This window comes from Notamacropus eugenii, chromosome 4 (assembly GCF_028372415.1).
Source record: "Notamacropus eugenii isolate mMacEug1 chromosome 4, mMacEug1.pri_v2, whole genome shotgun sequence".
NCBI lineage: Eukaryota > Metazoa > Chordata > Mammalia > Diprotodontia > Macropodidae > Notamacropus > Notamacropus eugenii.
Genome location: NC_092875.1, coordinates 243,035,405 through 243,053,769, shown reverse-complemented (window position 1 = coordinate 243,053,769; position 18,365 = coordinate 243,035,405).

Here is an 18,365-nt window from a genome sequence, read left to right as displayed (position 1 = left end):
GTGAGTTCTTATCCTAAGGCCCCTGGGTTTACCAAACAGTAAGCTGCTATATTCCTTGACTACTGTGTCTTGAATACCTAACCTCTTTCACTGATCTACATTCTCTGTTTCTTAGCCAATATCAATTTTGATGATTGATGCATTATAATACAATTTAAGATCTGGTATGGCTAGGCTACCTTCCCTAGTATTTCTTTTCATTAATTCTTTTGATATTCTAGATGTTTTGTTCTTCCAGATGAATTTTGATATTATTTTCTATCTCTAGAAAATAATTTTCTGGTAGTTTGATTGGTATGGCACTGAATAAGTAAATTAATTTAGGTAGAATTGTCATTTTTATTATATTACCTCATCCTACCCATGACCAACTGTTGCTTTTTTCCAGTTACTTAGATCTGCCTTTATTTGTGAGAAAAGTGTTTTGTAATTGTGTTCACGTAGTCCCTGGGCTTCTTTGGCAGGTAGACTCCCAAATATTTTATAGTGTCTAGTGTAACTTTAGAAAGGATTTCTCTTTTTACCTCTTGGTGTTGGGCTTTGTTAGTAGTATATAAAGATGCAGATGATTTATGTGTGGGTTTATTTTGTAACCTGCAACTTTGCCAAAGTTGTCCATTATTTCAAGTGGTTTTTCACTTGATTCTTTAGGATTCTCTAAGTATATCATCATATCCTCTGCAAAGTGCAATAGCTTAGTTTCTTCTTTGACTATTCTGATTGACTATTCTGATTCCTTCAATTTCTTTTTCTTCTCTTATTGCTAAAGATAATATTTCTAGTACCATATTGAATAACAGTGGTAAAAATGAACATCTGTGTTTCACTCCTGATCTTATTGGAAATGCATCTAGCTTGTCCCCATTATGCTTGCTGGTGGTTTTAGGTAGAAGCTACTTATTTTAAGAAAGGGTCCATTTATTCCTATTCTCCCTAGTGTTTTCAATGGAAATGGATGTTGTATTTTGTCAAAAACTCTTTCTGTCTCTGTTGAGATAATAATATATTTTCTGTTACTTTTGTTGTTGACCTGATCATTTAAGCCAATATCTTTCCTAATATTGAACCAGCCCTGCATTCCTTATATAAATGTTTCCTGGTCAAAGTGTATTATTCTCATGATAGTTGGCTGTAATCTTTTTGCTAATATCTTATTTAAATTTTTTGCATTCATATTCATTAGGGGAATTGGTTTATAATTTTCTTTCTCTGTTTTGGCTTTTCCTGGTTTAGGTATCAGCACCATATTTGTATCATAAAAAGAATTTGATAGGACTCCTTCTTTGCCAATTTTCCCAAATAGTCTAGATAGTATTTAAATTAACTGCTTTTTGAATGTTTGACAGAATTCACTTGTAAATCCATCTGGCCCTGGAGATTTTTTTCCTAAGGAGTTCATTGATGGCTTGTTCAATTTCTTTTTCTGAGATGGGGTTATTTAAGTATTTTACTTCCTCTTCTGTTCCTCTGGGAAATTTATATTTTTGTAAATATTCATCTATTTCACTAAGATTGCCAAATTTATGGGCATACAGTTGGACAAAATATTTTCTAATTATTGTTTTAATTTCCTCCTCACTGGAAGTGATTTCACCTTTTTTGATACTGGTAATATGATTTCTTCTTTTTATAAAAATCAAATTGACCAAAGATTCATCAGTTTTATTGGTTTTCTTCATAAAGGCAGTTCTTAGTTTTATTTCTTAGTTCAATTGTTTCCTTAATTTCAATTTTATTAACCTATCCATCAGTTTTAAGTATTTCTAATTTGGTATTGAATTGGGGATTTTTAATTTATTCCTTTTCTTGCTTTTTCAGTTGCATGCCCAATTCATTGATCTTCTCTTTCTCCATTTTATTCATGTAAACATTCGGACATAAAGAACTTGCCTTAAAAACTGCCTTTGTTGCATCCCATAAACTTTGGTAGGTTGGTTCATTACCATCATTCTCTTGAATCTAGTTATTGATTGTTTCTATAATTTGCTGTTTGACCTACTCATTCTTTAGCATTTGATTATTTAATTTCCAATTAATTTTTGGTCTTTTCATGGTCCTTTAAAACATGTAATTTTTATTGCGTCATGCTTTGAAAAGGATTCATTGACTATTATTGCCTTTCCGCACTGGATTGTGTGGTTTTTATGCCTTAGTACATGATTAATTTCCATGTATATGCCATGTGCCAGTGAGAAAAAATGTATATTCCTTTCTGTCCCCATTCAGTTTTCTCCAGAGGTCTATTATATCTATCTTTTCCAGAATTCTATTCACCTCCTTAATATCTTTCTTGTTTATTTTGAGGTTACATTTATCAGGTTCAGAGATGGGAGGTTGAGGTATAGTTTTGTTTTGTTTTGCTGTAGATTTCTTCCTGTAATTCCCTTAACTTCTCCTCTAAGAATTAGGATGCTATATCACTTGGTGGTTTAGATCTATTTTTGCTTTTGTTTTGTCTGAGAATAAGATTGCTATTCCTGCTTTTTTTTTACTTCAGCAGAAGCATAATATATTCTACTTCAACCTTTTACCTTTACCCACTGCGTATCCCCCCTTTCAAATGTGTTTCTTGTAAACAAAATATTGTAGGATGATGATTTTTAATCCATTCTACTATCTACCTCTTTTTTATGAGAGAGTTTTATTCCATTCACATTCATAGTTATGATTACTATCTGTGTCTTTCTCTCCATCATATCCCCCCATTTATGGTTTTATTTCTTCCTTCCCCTCCTCAAAAGAGTTTTACTTTTGACCTCTGTCTCCTTCAGTCTTCCCTCCCTTCTATCAGCCCTCCTCCATTTTCTTTCCCTTTTCCCTTACTACTTCTTCCCTCTCTTTTAATCACCCCATACATTTCTTTCCCTTTTCCCCTCCTACTACATGTAGTACAAGTTTGATTTCTTTACTTAATAAGAATGGTATTCCCTCCTTGAACCAAATCCAGTAAGAGTAAAGCTCAAGCAAATGTTTATCTCTCTCCCTTCTTACCTTTTATTATAATATATTGTTGTACCTCTTCATGTCATGTAATTTACCCTTTTCTGCCTCCTCCTTTTCTCTTCTCCCTCCACACTCAATTTATTTTTTATCACATCAGTTAATTTATACCCATACCCTTTACCTATGTATATACCTTTTAAATGAGGTAATAAGTATACAAATCTCAAGCTTAACGGGTATTATTCTACCATTTAGTGTTGCAAAGAGTTTGCCCATGTTGAATAACAAACAAGTGTTTTTTTTTTCTTTTTTCCCCCCGTTAACTTTTTCATGCTTCTTTTGAGTCTTGTATTCGAAGATCAAATTTTCTATTGAGTTCTGGTCTTTTCATCAGGAAGGACTGAATATCCCTTATTTCATTGAATGTCCATCTCCTTGCCTGAAAGATTATGCTAACTTTTGCTGGGTGGTTGATCCTTGGTTGTAGTCCAAGCTCCTTTGTCTTATGGAATATCATATTCCAATCCTGCCAATCTTTTAATGTAGGATCTGCAAAGTCCTGTGTGATCCTGACTCTAGTTCCTCAATATTTGAATTGCTTCTTTCTATCTGATTGCAGGATTTTCTCCTAGACCTGATAATTCTGGAATTTGGCAACAATATTCCTTGATATTTTCAATTTGGGATCTCTTTTAGGAGGCAATCAGTGGATTCTTTCAGAGACTATTTTGCCCTCTGGATCTAGGAGGTCAGGGCAGTTTTTCTGGATGATTTTTTTGGAAAATACTCTCTAGGCTCTTTTTTCATCATGGCTTTCGGGTATATCAATAATTTTTAAATTTTTCTCTCCTGGATCTGTTTTTCAGGTCATTTGTTTTTCCAGTGAGTTATTTTACATTTTCTTCTGTTTTTTCATTCCTTAGATTTTTTTTGACTGATTCTTGATGTCTCATAGAGTCATTAGTTTCTACTTGGCCAATTCTAATTTCAATGAATTGCTTTCTTCAGTTAGCTTTTGTGCCTCATTTTTTAAAGAGTTATTTTCTAGTTATGTTTTGTTTCTTCCTATTCATTTGGCCAATGTTAGTTTTTAAGAAGGTAAGTGTAGGTTTAAAATCATTGGTCAATTTTCCTTCTGAGTCTTTAATTTTGCTATTAAAATCCTTCTTGTGCTCTTGCAAGGATGTTGTTTAGGGTTGAGACCAGTTCATATTACCTTTTGAGGGAATTGATGCCCCCTTTGAGATGTGAATACAGTGTCAATGCTGTCTTCTTCTGAATTTGTATTTTTTTCCCTGTCCCTGTAATGATATTCTGTGGTCTTTGGTTTTCTAATTTGCTTCTTACTCATGGTGATTGCCTTTTTCCTGGATTTTAAAGTAGATCTCTGCTTTTGGGTCATCGAGGGCTCTGTCCCATGTTTCTAATATTGGGAGCTAGGTCCTATTTACTGGTTTTGTTTCTGTGGCCTCTGGTTCTTTCAACTAGAAGCTACATAATACCACACCTTATCTGGTGCAGAACTGGCTAGTGTGTGCCAAGGCTAAGGCCAAGTGAAGTCTGAATTTCCCCAGGGTTATACTTAAACTCATGGTGTGAGATGTGGGGGAGGGGTGTCCTGGTTGTTGGAGGTCTCCTCCTCACCCAGGGCTGCACTAATCCTGTCTGTACTGGTGTCTGCCCAATTCCCCTGGCTGTGCTAAGGCATACCTGGGGTTCTGGTGTTGGTGCTTACTAGTTCCACCTCCCTTGGGCTCAGGATCTCCTGCTGGTTCTCTCTTGTGGGGTTTGCTGGGAAGCTTCAGTTCCTGTATTGGTCCCCTTCAGTCACAGCAAGAGGGACCCTTCTAGGTTGTCTCCTTAGCCTCCTGAGCTAAAAGATTGTTTACCCCTTCTACTGACTCCATTATTCCAGGATTTTTCCTGGAGTAATATTCTTTGGGATTTTCAAGGTTAATCAGGGAAGGTGAGAGCACTTACAGTTTACTCCACTATCTTGGCTCCCAGAAGTTCAAGTAGGTGACTTTCCAACATTTAGTATGTGGGCTGATATTCCTGGGAGTAGCTACTGTAGCTACTGTGGACCCTGTGCTTCTCTCTTACCCAGTTCTGCCGGACTCCCATCCTGAGTCAAGTGGTTTGGGAAATAGGAATTGCTGCTGGTGATTCAGTCAGCCCAGGGTCATTCCTACTCCACTATGGCTGTATCTGGGCCAGTGCCTCCCAAGCACTCTATGCTCCCCCAGTCAAGTGTAACAGATTCTTCTTGTTGATCTTTCAGGTTGTCCTGGGCTGGATATCTGCCACACTCTGTTTCCCAGTGGATTCTGTCCCTCTACAATTCATTCAGATTCCCTTCTTAGAGGTATCTGAAGGAATTTGTGGAAGGACACAGGTGAGTTCCTCTTTTTACTCTGTCATCTTCTTGATAGTTTTAATTATATAAAATAACTAGACAGTATAAAAATATAAGACTATCCCTGCCAAAGAACTATATAAATATAAACACAAAACATCTTTTATACAAATAAAGTTTGATCTAAATAATTGAAGTAATATTTATTGTGCAGGGGGAGGTAAAGGCATAATTTTTAAAAATTACAATTTTACTTAACTATCTATGTAAAGCCATCCCAATTAAATTACTAAAAATTGTCTTACTGAGTCAGAAAATAAATAATAACATTGTTCATTTGGAAGAGCAGAGGGTCAGGAAGTTCAAGGACACCAGAAGAAAAAAGATGTGAAAAAAACTGGATATCAAAGGTACTATACCTTGAAATATATTATAAGATGAAATCAGTACTGAAATACAAAATAAATGATTTTGATAATTTTAAATGAAAATTTTCCTATATGAACAAATCTCTGTAACTGAGAATAGAGGAAATGAAGAAAATTGGAGAAAAATTCTCATAGAAAATCTTCCAGATGGAATATCACATGGTCAGAACATTGCTGTGGTTTATGAAATGATGAGCTGGTGGATTTAGAAAAATATTAAAAGACTTGGACTTATGAAGGAAGATGCTATTCACCTACAGAGAAGCAGATGGCAAGTATAAACAAGCATAATACTGTCTTATGTATATGTATTTGAACATATATGTGTGGATATGTATACAGACATATATTTGTGATACATATACATATAATGTGAGTGTAAAAATAATGCAGTGAAAATAATTTCATATATTGCAGACAGTATTTTTCTGGTTATATAAGCAACTGAATGAAAGATGCACAAAGTCTAAGACCCTACTATTCTTCTTTGTAGACTGTAAAAAGACCCATTTGATTCCATAAAGAAATAGGTTGCCTGCAAAACTCTTCTTCAACAAGGTTTCTTTCATTAATAGGTAGAAATCCTACTCTGTAACTCTTCCTACCACAATTTTCTCTTTGGATAATGTATGTCATTAATCTTTTGGAATTTATTACTACTCTCAGCCATGAAAGAAAAATATTAATATTCAAAATATGTGGCTTTGTTTCAAAGAGAACATTACTCATAGGTAACTTTTTAACTATTGAAGTAAACCATTCAACTGTTTAATTGCCAAACGTTTTTCACTATCATGGAGGATGTCTAGCATGGAGTCTAAGTAGAAAAGGGATCCCTTGTAGAAAGCAAGATCCTTTAGATACTTCCATTTACACGTAATACTGTACTTATTGTATCATACTCCAGATTGTTATAGAGCCTCCTGGATGATATAATTTATCAATAAATTATTTTTACAAAATTATCCAAGAGGAAAAGCCAAAGTAGAAGAATGCTTATTGTCTAGAGTACGATATACAGTTGGATTGACAGCCCATATTGTTGATCTATCAGTACTATAGAGGATATGCTAAATGTTTTAGTGCAGTTTTAAGGCTCTATTGCTTATTTTAAACACACAATTAAGATTAAAATGAACTAAACCTAGAAATGAAGAGAAGGAAGAGGAGAGTTATCTCTGGGAAATTATGCAGTATTTTTTATGAACCTAAGTTTCCCTCTGAAACAAAGGCCTGTATATATATTTTTTTAGCATCAATAGTCTTTCACTGATACTTCACAGTAATGGAATATTTCAAAATCAATTTCCAAAGGATTAAAGTTTCATTATCTCCTAAAGAGCAATGAAGTGGCTTCTGCTGGCTGTGGATAACTGATATGACGTATTATCAAAGAAGAGTTGTATAAAAGAGTTTCCTAAATAGCATTAGAAGGTTGTTCATCCTTCATTTTCAAAGAGGAGCAATGACACCAGAGAGTCTTGACTTCTATGTGAATCGGATTTGCATGAGGCAGAATTGCACAAAGTCATCTGCCTCATTGTCTCTTCAGGAGTCGTTGAAGTCCAACGGAAAGAGAAAAGTCAGAATGAGTGATGATGGCCTGGGATGTGATGGATGACCTTGACATCTTCAATATCTGATCAAGCTATAAGCACCCCAAAATGCCTGATTCAACTGCCTTCATTACCAGAAATGGAGGTATGGTGGTCATGTAGTGAATGAAGAGGACAAATGATAGATAGGTCCTTGCAGTCATTCAGTACTAAAAGATTTAGAAGAAGCCCACAAAGATGGTAGGGAAAATCACAGTGGAGGATTTATAGGAAGACATGGACAAGTGTCACACAGAAAGAAAAGCATTGATAGGCTGCAATTTGTAACACTGAAAGAAGTGCCCACACCACAAGTAGTTAGGTAGCATACAGATACACCTTGTTGCATTTGGACTGAGGAAGGCCTGAGTTAAAATTATGCTTCAGTCACATGCTGACTGTGTGAGCCAAGAAAAATTATTTAAAATTTCTTCATCTCAGTTTCTTTATCTGTAAAATGGGACTAATAATAGTACCTTCCTTAATAGGGTTGTTGTGAGAATCAGCTGAGTTGACAAGTTTAAAATGATTTGTAAATCTTATAGCCAATAAATTCTAGCTGCTATCATCATCATCATCATGAGTACTGATGAAATTAAATAATTGCAAGTTGTAAGATGAGGTGATTGCTTTCTCTCTAACTTCACATTACTTCCCAATAATAATCTCTACAAAAGAATGCTGGTTCATAACAAAGGTCAGAGAATAGGAACTTAGTTATCCTTCTTGCTCAGTGTGCAATGAAAAGAATACTGTGTCTCTTATAAGGGTGACATATTAAGTAATAAATAGAAGTTATATTGACTGTGATTTCTTTTGTGGAAAGACAGCATTTAAGTTACATAACAAAGGCATTATGTAGATCATCTGAGTAGCAGATTGGGTAACAATGACCCAAAAAAGACTGACTATGAGGTAAAAATCTCCAAAGGATGAATCAATGGCCCACCATTGAGCAAAAGAGGAAACAGTGAGTGTGATATCCGTGTCTAATGTTCAGTGAATCTGTAATTATTTATTCTATGTGACAACTGAGTCAAATACAAATTACATCATGAGAGGCAAGGTAATATAATGGTGAAGAGGAAAGTCTCATGATTTGGAACCAGAAGACATGGACTTGGTCTCTGCTTCACTATTTCTTAAAGTAGAACATTGACTAAGTTTCTTAACCTTTCTAGATGTTAATTTATTCACAAAATGTAAATAATACTATGTCTTAGAGATTTTAGAAGAAGCAATTGAGATAATATATATATGAAAGCCCTTTGCAAACTGTAAAGCTCTATACAGTCCATGGGTGTCTATTTTTGTGAACTGATAAGTAAGAGTTATTTCATGTGTTGTTAGACTTTTCCCCCTAGACCTGAGTATAGTGCCTAGAACATATTAGGCACTTAATAACTGCTTGTTCACTTGACTTGTGATAAAAAGAACAGATATTTCTATGGGAGAAAACTATCTTTGTTTATAGAAGAAAAAATTATTCATACTCCAAGTGAGAGCTCCATTCTAGATACCAATTTGAATTTGTATCATTTGTCTAGGATCAAAAGATTCTTCCTTTAAATGAACAGAACATTTTAATTTTTAAGTTTGATAACAAATGCTACATCAAAAGATTCTGTGGTAAATCAAAATCCACACTAGAGAGAAGAAAAAAGAAAAGGTCCATGAATTAAACTTCAATATGCAAGTGAGATTTGTTGAAGTAGATATAAAAATAGATGACTATATCTATATTTATATCTATAATCTGTGTCATCTCTATTTCATCTCTAACCATATCTATCTATCTCTCTGCTTATCTACTTACTTATCTTTCTTTATGATTGACTGACAACTCAGAAAATCCGGAAATATCAGTGTTATAAAACTCTAAGTCCCTCTCTAATACAGCGTATGCATAAAAGAATGGAGAATGAGACTAGAGGGTATTAGTAGCTCACCATAACAGACTTTCTAGTTTTCCCTTTTTGTATAAGTGAAGTATCGTCTGTCTCATGTTCTGGTTAGTGTTCTTCAATACATAGGGGATTTAACACAGACAATAAAGGCTAGATGAATCCTGAACACAAAGCCAATAATCCGCTTTCTTTTCTTTGCCTTGCCTATATAACCATCACCATAATTCAAACAGAAACTTAGATTCCTAAAATCTGATCAATTTAGTGGCTGATAAGTTGACATGGAAATTGGTATAGCCATTATGCATCATAATGATAATTATTTACTTTCCCACCCCAATTCTTTGCTTATAATTTTCTTTCCTCTACTGAAAATGCCCTCTTCTAACTATTGAAATTTTTCCTATACTTCACAGTCTAACTCAGATACCATACTGGCAACTTCACAAAGCTTTCTCTGATCTTTCCCTCTGGATAATATCTCTTTTTCTTTGAAATCTCAAAGCATTTTGATTAAAGTCAACTCAAATTAGCAACAATTTATTAAGAATCTATTCATTGCAAGACATCGTGCTAAGTACTAAAGATAGAAAGAAAGGCAAAATTAGTCTGTTACCTCAAGGACTTCATGTTTTAAAGAGGGCAACACCATAAAAACATCAACTTAAAATGCAAGATACAGGGTAAATTTGAGGCAGTCTCAGAGAGAAGACACTGAATTGGGGGAGGGGCCTCTTAAAGGCGTCTTGCAAGAGGAATTTGAACTGAGTCTTAAAGGAAAAAAAAAAAACAAAGTCAAGAGGCAGATAAGAGCAGGAAGAGGGTTCCAGGCATTGGCAAGTTAGTGAAAAAGAACAGTTAGGAGATGAAATGCCAAGTGAGAGAAATATAAGAATAATGCTATTGCTGAATCAAAGAGTATATGGGGTGGGGGCGAAGGTGGCCAATATAGAGGAGTAGAAGTAAGGACCTGCTAGAATCCTTCCCCCCAAACCCTTAAAAAACTGTAAAAATGACTCTAAATGAATTCTAGAGCAGCAGAAGCCACAAAATGACAGACTGAAGCAAATTTCCAGTCCAAGACGGTCTGGAGGGTTGACAGGAAGGTCTATCACACCAAGCTGGGAGCAGAGTACAATTTGATGTTGGTTGTGTCAGTATGGACAGAGCAAGAGCAGGTCTCAGGGGACTGAGTCACTAGTGCAGTTGTGGTTTCCAGACTTCTCAACCCACAAATGTCAAAGATAGCTTCAAAGGTCAGTGGGAACGGCCTCTCACCTGACTGAGAAGGGAGTGTAGTACAGACCCAGCCTCAGCTCTGGTCCCAGCCTCAAAGCAGGCGAAGCCACTGCTGAAGCAGAGGCTGCTTCTGGAGCCCTCCACTCAGCAAAGAGTTCAAAAGTCAAGTAATTGGCTGGGCAACTGCCTCCACATAAAAAAGGAACTCCAAAGTCAAGTAACTGGCTGGTAAAATGACCAAATAGGGGGAAAAGAAACAGACTGTAAATTCTTACTTTCTCAATGAAAAACTATTTTCTTACATCACTGGAAATAAGGAAGACCAAAACATATAACCTGAAGAAGACAACAAAGACAAAGCTCCCTCATCGTAAGCCTCCAAGAAAAATACTAATTGGTCTCAGGCCACAGAAGAGGTCAAAAAGGATTTTGAAAATCAAGTAAGAGAAGTAGAGGAAAAATTGGGAAGAGAAATGAGAGTGATGCAGGAAAATCAAGAAAATGAGTCAACAGCTTGCTAAAGAAAACCTCCCAAAATGCTGAAGAAAATAACACCTTTAAAAGTAGACTAATCCAAACGGCAAAAGATGTCCAAAAAGCCAATAAGGAGAGGAATGCCTTAAAAAGAGGAATGGGCCAAATGGAAAAAGAGGTCCAGAAGCTCACTGAAGAATTTAATTCTTTCAAAATTAGAATCGAGCAAATGAAAGCTAACGACTTTACGAGAAATCAAGAAATTATAAAACAAAATCACAAGAATGAAAAAAGTAGAAGACAATGTGAAGTATCTCATTGGAAAACCACTGACATGGAAAATGGATCTAAGAGAGATAACTTAAAAATTATTGCACTACCTGGAAGCCATGACCAAAAAAAGAGCTTAGGCATCATCTTTCAAGAAATTATCAAGGAAAACTGCCTTGATCTTCTAGAACCAGAGGATAAAATAGAAATGGAAAGAATCCACTGATCACCTCCTTAAAGTATTCCCAAAAGGAAATCTTCTAGGAATATTGTAGTCAAATTCCAGAGTTCAGATCAAGGAGAAAATATTACATGGAGCCTGAAGGAAACAGTTCATATATTGTAGAAACACAATCAGGATAACACAAAATTTAGCATCTTCTGCACTAAAGGATCAGAGAGCTTGGAATATGAAATTCCAGAGGTCAAAGTACATAGGATTAAAACAAAGAATAACCTACCCAGCAAAACTGAGTATAATACTTCGGGGAAAAAATGGGACTTCAATGAAATAGAGGACTTCCAAGCATTCTTATTGAAAAGGCCAGAGTTGAATAGAAAATTTGACTTTTACATACAAGAATCAAGGGAAGCATGAAAAGGTAAACAGAAAAGAGAAACCTTAAGGGATTTAAGGTTGAACTTTTTATATTCCTACATGGGAAGATGATATTTGGAACTCATGAGACCATTCTCAGTATTAGGATAGTTGGAGGAAATGTCTATCTATCTATAATATAAATTAATATTATGTATGTATATATATATATATATATATATATATATATATATATATATATATATATATATATATATATATAGAGAGAGAGAGAGAGAGAGAGAGAGAGAGAGAGAGAGAGAGAGAGAGACAGGGTGAACTGAATGTGAAGGGATGATATCTAAAAAAGAAAATTAAATGTTTAGAGGAATGTACTAGGAGGAAGAGAAAGGGAGAGAGAAATAGGTAGAATGTTGTAAATGATCTCACATAAAGGAGGCAAGAAAGAGCTTTTACAATGGAGAGGAAGAAGGGGAAGATGAGAAGGAATAAGTGATCCTTCCTTTCATCAGATTTGGCTTCAAGGGGAATAACATACACACTCAGTTGCATATGGAAGTTTATCTTCCCCTTTAGGAAAGCAGGGGTAAGGGGATATGAGAGGTGTGGATAATAGAAGGGATGGAAGATTGATGGAAGCAGTAATCAGAAGCAAACACTTTGGTAGAGGGACAGGTCAAAGGAGAGAATAGAATAAATGGAGGGCATGACAGGATAGAAGGAAATATTGTCTTTCACAACATGACTATTATGGAAATGTTTCTCATGACTATACCTACATAACCTATGTTGAATTACTTGCCTTCTCATTGAGTGTGGAAATCAAGGCTTTAAAAATTAATTCTAAAAACTGTTTTTACATGCAACTAGAAAATAAGACATATAGGCAATGGGGTATAGAAACCTATCTTACCCTACAGGAAAATAGAAGGGAAGGAGATAAGGAGCGGGGTGGTGATAGAAGGGAGAGCAGATTGGAAGAAAAGGTAATCAGAATGCATGCTATCCTGGGATGGGGAGAGGGGAAGATGGGGAGAAAATTTGAAATTCAAAATTATGTGGAAGTTTATGTTGAAAATGAAAATAAATAATTTTTTAAAAAGAATATAAGGAAGAGATTAAGGTATCTTAATAAGATATTTCTGAAATTAATAACAATTTTAATAAAGACTGGAAAGGTAGCAAATGACAAGGTTTTGAAAAGCTTTAAAAACTGAGTATTATATGTTTGTTCCTGTAGGTAATGGGGATCCTCTGGAGTTCATTGAATGGGGTGGGTGGTGACATGGTTAGTTTGATGCTTTTGGAAGACACCTTTGGCAAGTGATAGGCTGGTTAATTCATTTTTCACATTCAAATTTTCTATATTTATTTATATAGGTATCTATCTAAACAGCAATGTGTTATAAAGCAAAGAGTATTGGTTTTGGAATCAGATGATTCAGTTCAAATTCTGCTTCAGTCTCTTACTGAATCCGTGTGACTTTGAGCAAATCACCTAAGTTCCTTTGGCCTTAGTTTTCCCATCTATAAAATGAAAGTGTTAGACTAGATGGTATCTGAGCTCTTTCTTTCGAGCTCAAAATATATAACTTTATGATTTCCAACTAGATTTTAATCTTCTTGCATGCAGGGACCATGTATTAATCATCTTTATATCCCCTATAGTACCAACTGTCAATATATGTTTGTTGAAGAATGAGTAACGTTCACAAAAATCTAATAGACTTTTATGTGTCTGTGGTTCAATTCAGTAAGCCCTCACAGCATATATTGTCATGTCCCTTCTGATTACTTTCCTTTGCCAGTTTTAGCCCTCCTTCCTCTTTGTTCTCATTTTTCTATTTTGGCATAAATATGTTATCCAAAGCTCAGAGAATTTGACTGCTGGCCCACTCATCTAGCAAGGATTTGTATTGATAGTTGAAGCAACTGCCTGATTGATAAATGGATGAAGGGATGAGGAGGCATAGCTTGAATCCCCTGAATGAATGCAGAGGGAAATATATTCTTTTTACAGCCAAACTCTTGGAAACGAAGTATGATGAAGGTAGTTAGGCAAGATAACAAGAACCTCTGCCTCAGTCAAATCATCCTGACTCTTCTTGTTTGAGGCTCTTAAATGTGAGCAATTTCATTTGAATCATATAAGTGGATAATATGAAATCTCTAAGAACTTAGTTGTAGTATAAAGAAGGACAATCATTTGACCCTGAGCTTGTAAGGAGAAAGCTCTCCAGGCCTTTTTCCAGTTCAGTGAACAATTTTCCAACGAAGTTCCAGAATTGAGCCATGTTCTGCTGCACCCGCTTCCTTTCACAATGGGAGACCATCAGGATGTTCAGTTCAGTAACAATGCCGTATGCTGCACATTAGTCTCCTACTCCTGGTGTTTGGCATGTCTCTCTTCTCTTATACTTCCTAATGATAATTGTTGGCCTCACTTGGAGGGACAGCTGTCCAGCTTGGACACTCCACATACTATTTTTCTTTGCCAGTGTATTAAGTTCCAAAAAACTCTCAGAGAATAAATAATATATTGCATTATACTGAAAGAAGAATAAAAAGAAAAGTGAGTATGATGGCAGAAAGGTCACACAGATTGAAAGATCAATGAAACTAGGATCAAGATAATTGAAAAATTCTAATATATCTTAACTCCATAAATAAGATCATGGGAAAGTCGCTTAATATCCCAGAGGTATAGTTTGTTTTCCATCAAATGGAGATAAGGTATACTCCATCTCCTAATCAAGGTTGCAGTAAGAAAGAAAAACTTTGAAAAGCTTCATATGATATTATTATAATTGTATAACTGACAAATACCTTCCATTCCATGTTACTTTATACCATGGTGATAGTTGCCACCTATCTCTCCTCCTACTAGCGTCCTAGGCAATGGGACCTGTTCTTTTCACCCTTTCTCAACATTTGATTTCAAACAGCAAGCTAAGGAGAAAATTTTTGATGAAATCTGTACTCATAAAGAAACCAACTGGCTGAAGAGAATCAGTCATGGAGTCTCTTGGTGTTTGATAGGTGAGTATCAACCTATTGCTTAGCACTGGTGGTCAAGATGCCCCTGACCTAGCAAATTGCATTACCATTTTGGGTAGTTTGTTGATGATAGGCTGAACAGAAGTAGGGTATTATTAATAAATCTTTAATTTTCAGGTCTCCAGACCTCTAATGAGGACATACAAATGCTGGTCTACCACCTAAGGTTTAGAAAAGAAAAATTACTCCATGCATTTAGTTGGCTAGATCAATTTAGTAGTTATTTGAGATAGTACTCTTAGAAATATAATGGCTTTGAGATTTTTGATAGGCACAGAGAGGGAAACATTTGAATCTGTCACTTAGTTAGTACTGGAAAATTCCAGTGTGTAGAGTCCCTCTTTGAACGTAGAAAAGCAACTCCTGCAGAACTGAGTCAAATTTTCAAATCAACAAGTATTTATTATCTACTATATGCAATGCACTGGGGACACAAAGAAAACAACACATACCCCCAAATAAAACCAGCAACAACAATAACAAGCAATTCCTCTTTTCAAGAAGCTCACAGGCTAAGAAGAAAGAGAACATGAGAAGAACTATGTACTCCAAAGATATATAAATATATATATATATACATATACACACATATATGTTTATATATGTATATATACACACATATATGTTTATATATTTATATATACATATGTCAGTTTAGTATAAGATTGGAAAGGTAGGAAGGAGCCAAGTGATAAAGGACTTAAAAAGTCAAATGATGCATTTCATATCTGATCCTGGAGTTAATAGAGAACCACTGGAGTTTATTGTGTAGAGACCTTAAATGGTCAGATCTGTTTTTGACAGCTGTGAGGAGGATGGATTGTACAGGGGAGACTTGAGGCAGGGAGACCAGCTAGAGGGTTATTGCAATAGGCAAGGCATGGAGATTTGCATCACGGTTGTGGTTGTATTAGAAGAGAAAAGAGGGTGCATACTGGAAATGCCATAAAGACAAAATTGACTGGACAAGAAAACAAGATATGAAAGAGGTAAGAGATATCAAGGAATCAAGGATGATACCTGTGTGACCAGGGGGATTATGGTACCTTTTGTAATAATACGAAAGTTAGGAATTTTTGGAAGTTGGGCTATGAGAAGTTGAATTGTCCATGATAACATGGCTAGCATGTATCAAAGGCAGAACTAGAAGGTCTTTCTGATTCAAAGTCTTATTTTCTATCCATAATAAAATGCTGCCTCTCAACATTAAAAAGACAAGAGGAAAAAAAAAGGAAATCATGTTGTACTGCTGGTAGCAATTCAGAATGCCTGCTGTTCATCATTATTACATGAACATCTACTTCCATCAAATAAGCCTGCTTGATTTGCAGCTATGCAAGTCTTTTCCCCCAGACCCTGATTTTTAGATATTTAGAGGCAACTTTCAGTGCTAAGACTCCCTGAAGGAACTAGAAAATATAACATGACTTCTCTGACTTCTATAGTTTAATTTGTGAATGATGACTACATGTGTTTCATATTTTCAACTAGGAGCCATGTGAAATATGCATAAGCCATATTTCCTCAAGATATGACATTTCTTTTAGAAAAATACAGCACAGAAGCTAAGTTTGCATTATTATCCCACAGGGACAGGAATTTCTTATTAACTTTGGAAAAGCTTCAACAAGTAGAAGTCATCTGTGATATTAACAATTTATAGTAGTTGAATGCTTCCAGAAACCCTGGCTTTATTTGGGGTGTGCACATTTTCAACTAAAAAAGAATTCCACTCCTCCATGTCTTGGTAATGAACCAAGTTCATGAGCTTCATTGCTTAAAAATTAAATTTATCACTTGATAGCCAAGCTTGGGGTGAGAGTTTTAGCGGAAAGAGAATTGTATTTGGAATCAGAGAATCTAGGTTCAAAATTTAGTTCTGTACTGACCTGTGTGACCTTGGACCAGTCCTTTAACCTCTTTGGGCCTCAGTTTTCTCATCTATAAAATGACCTCTAATGTACAGTCCATCTGTTATGTTGTGACAATTTAGACAGGTGTATTCTCAGAGACTGGCAATGTAGTCCATCCCTGCTCATGCGTATCAGATTAATAGAATCTACTAAAACTTTTCATCCCCTGGAACAACCTTCAAAAACTCCACACCATGTCATGTCATTCATCAATTAATAGGGAAGATACAAATACAGCTCTCAATAAAGAGAAAACTTCCAGGAGTGTTCCATGCTCCTTGAATTCACTGTCATCAGAGATGGTACAGAAATGAACAAAATTCACTGATCATGTTCTTGTTGATGATTCTTATTTTTAAAGAGAAAATGAGCAAACTGGCATTCATGGACTACCAAAAGCCAAATGAATGGCACTGTAATCCATTAGGTGATCCAGCTGCCTTAGCTTTCAAAATACAAATGCAGTGAATCGAGCTTGGGAGAACAGAGTCTGCCAATCTTTCACCACCAGAGATATGATTCACTTTCAACTGAAGAGAAAAGGAAACTTGGGCTTTCAGAAATCTGATGTATCTATAAAACAACACTAAGAATCTGGCTCCACTTTTCTCAGTTGCTGCACTAACAGTTAAGGGCTCTTCAGGGAACCCTGTTTTCAAACTTGTAAACTGACTTATTAATAGGTAAATGTCTCCATAATCGTTTTTCTAAGGATAAGCTCCAGGCATCTCCTCACTTTTCCCCCCATCTCCTCAGAGTTATGAAATTAGGAAAATTCTGGCTTCCCTGAGGTGATGGGTAAAGGTTTTTGGCTGTTCCATCCCTTAGAGAGCTGGATTAAAATGTAAAGCTTGCCATTTGTTTAGACAGCCTCTTCTCACTTTCACCATAATGCTCAATGAAAAGAACACTGGGAGCAGGTGTCTTGGCTCTGTTATAATATTTCCTACTTGCCCTGTTTACTTTGTAACCATCTGGTTTATTGGTAGCAATTTTCTCCTAGTTTCTTCATTTGTGGCCTCTCCTTTTCTCTCTTGCTATTTTGGCATCTCATATATTGTGAAATATAGATTAAACCAAGATTTCAAATATACCTGCCCAGGAGATGTTTTTGAGACCTAGATATTTTCCAAAGCTAAAAACAGATCTTCAGAGGAAGCACTATTTTCTTGAATGATTTTCATGAGTTGTTAAAATTTCAGTATTTCAGAGTTAGAAAGGACTCCCAATCCATTCATCTTTTAAATACGGCAATAGAAGTCCAAAATTTAAGTGACTGAATTAAGGTAGAGACTAATTTAAAAGGCTTAGGTCTACTAGCTCGTAATCCTATTCCTTTTTCTAGTGATATTTTCCATCATTACTATTTAAATTCTTTACCAAGATCTGCCCCATTGTCCACAGATTCAGAAAAAGAGATTGGCTGAAAGAATGAGAACCAGGGACTTGGGAGCAGGAAAAAGGATATTAAAGGAACAGAAAGCAGGAATTCATTTTAAAAAGTGTATAGATCGGAAAAAAGGAAGATTCTCTGAAACTAAGACTCACATGGACACAGAAAAATAGTGCTAGTGATGTTAATCAAGGAGTTAAAAAACACTGGTCTATATTATGATTTTAATGC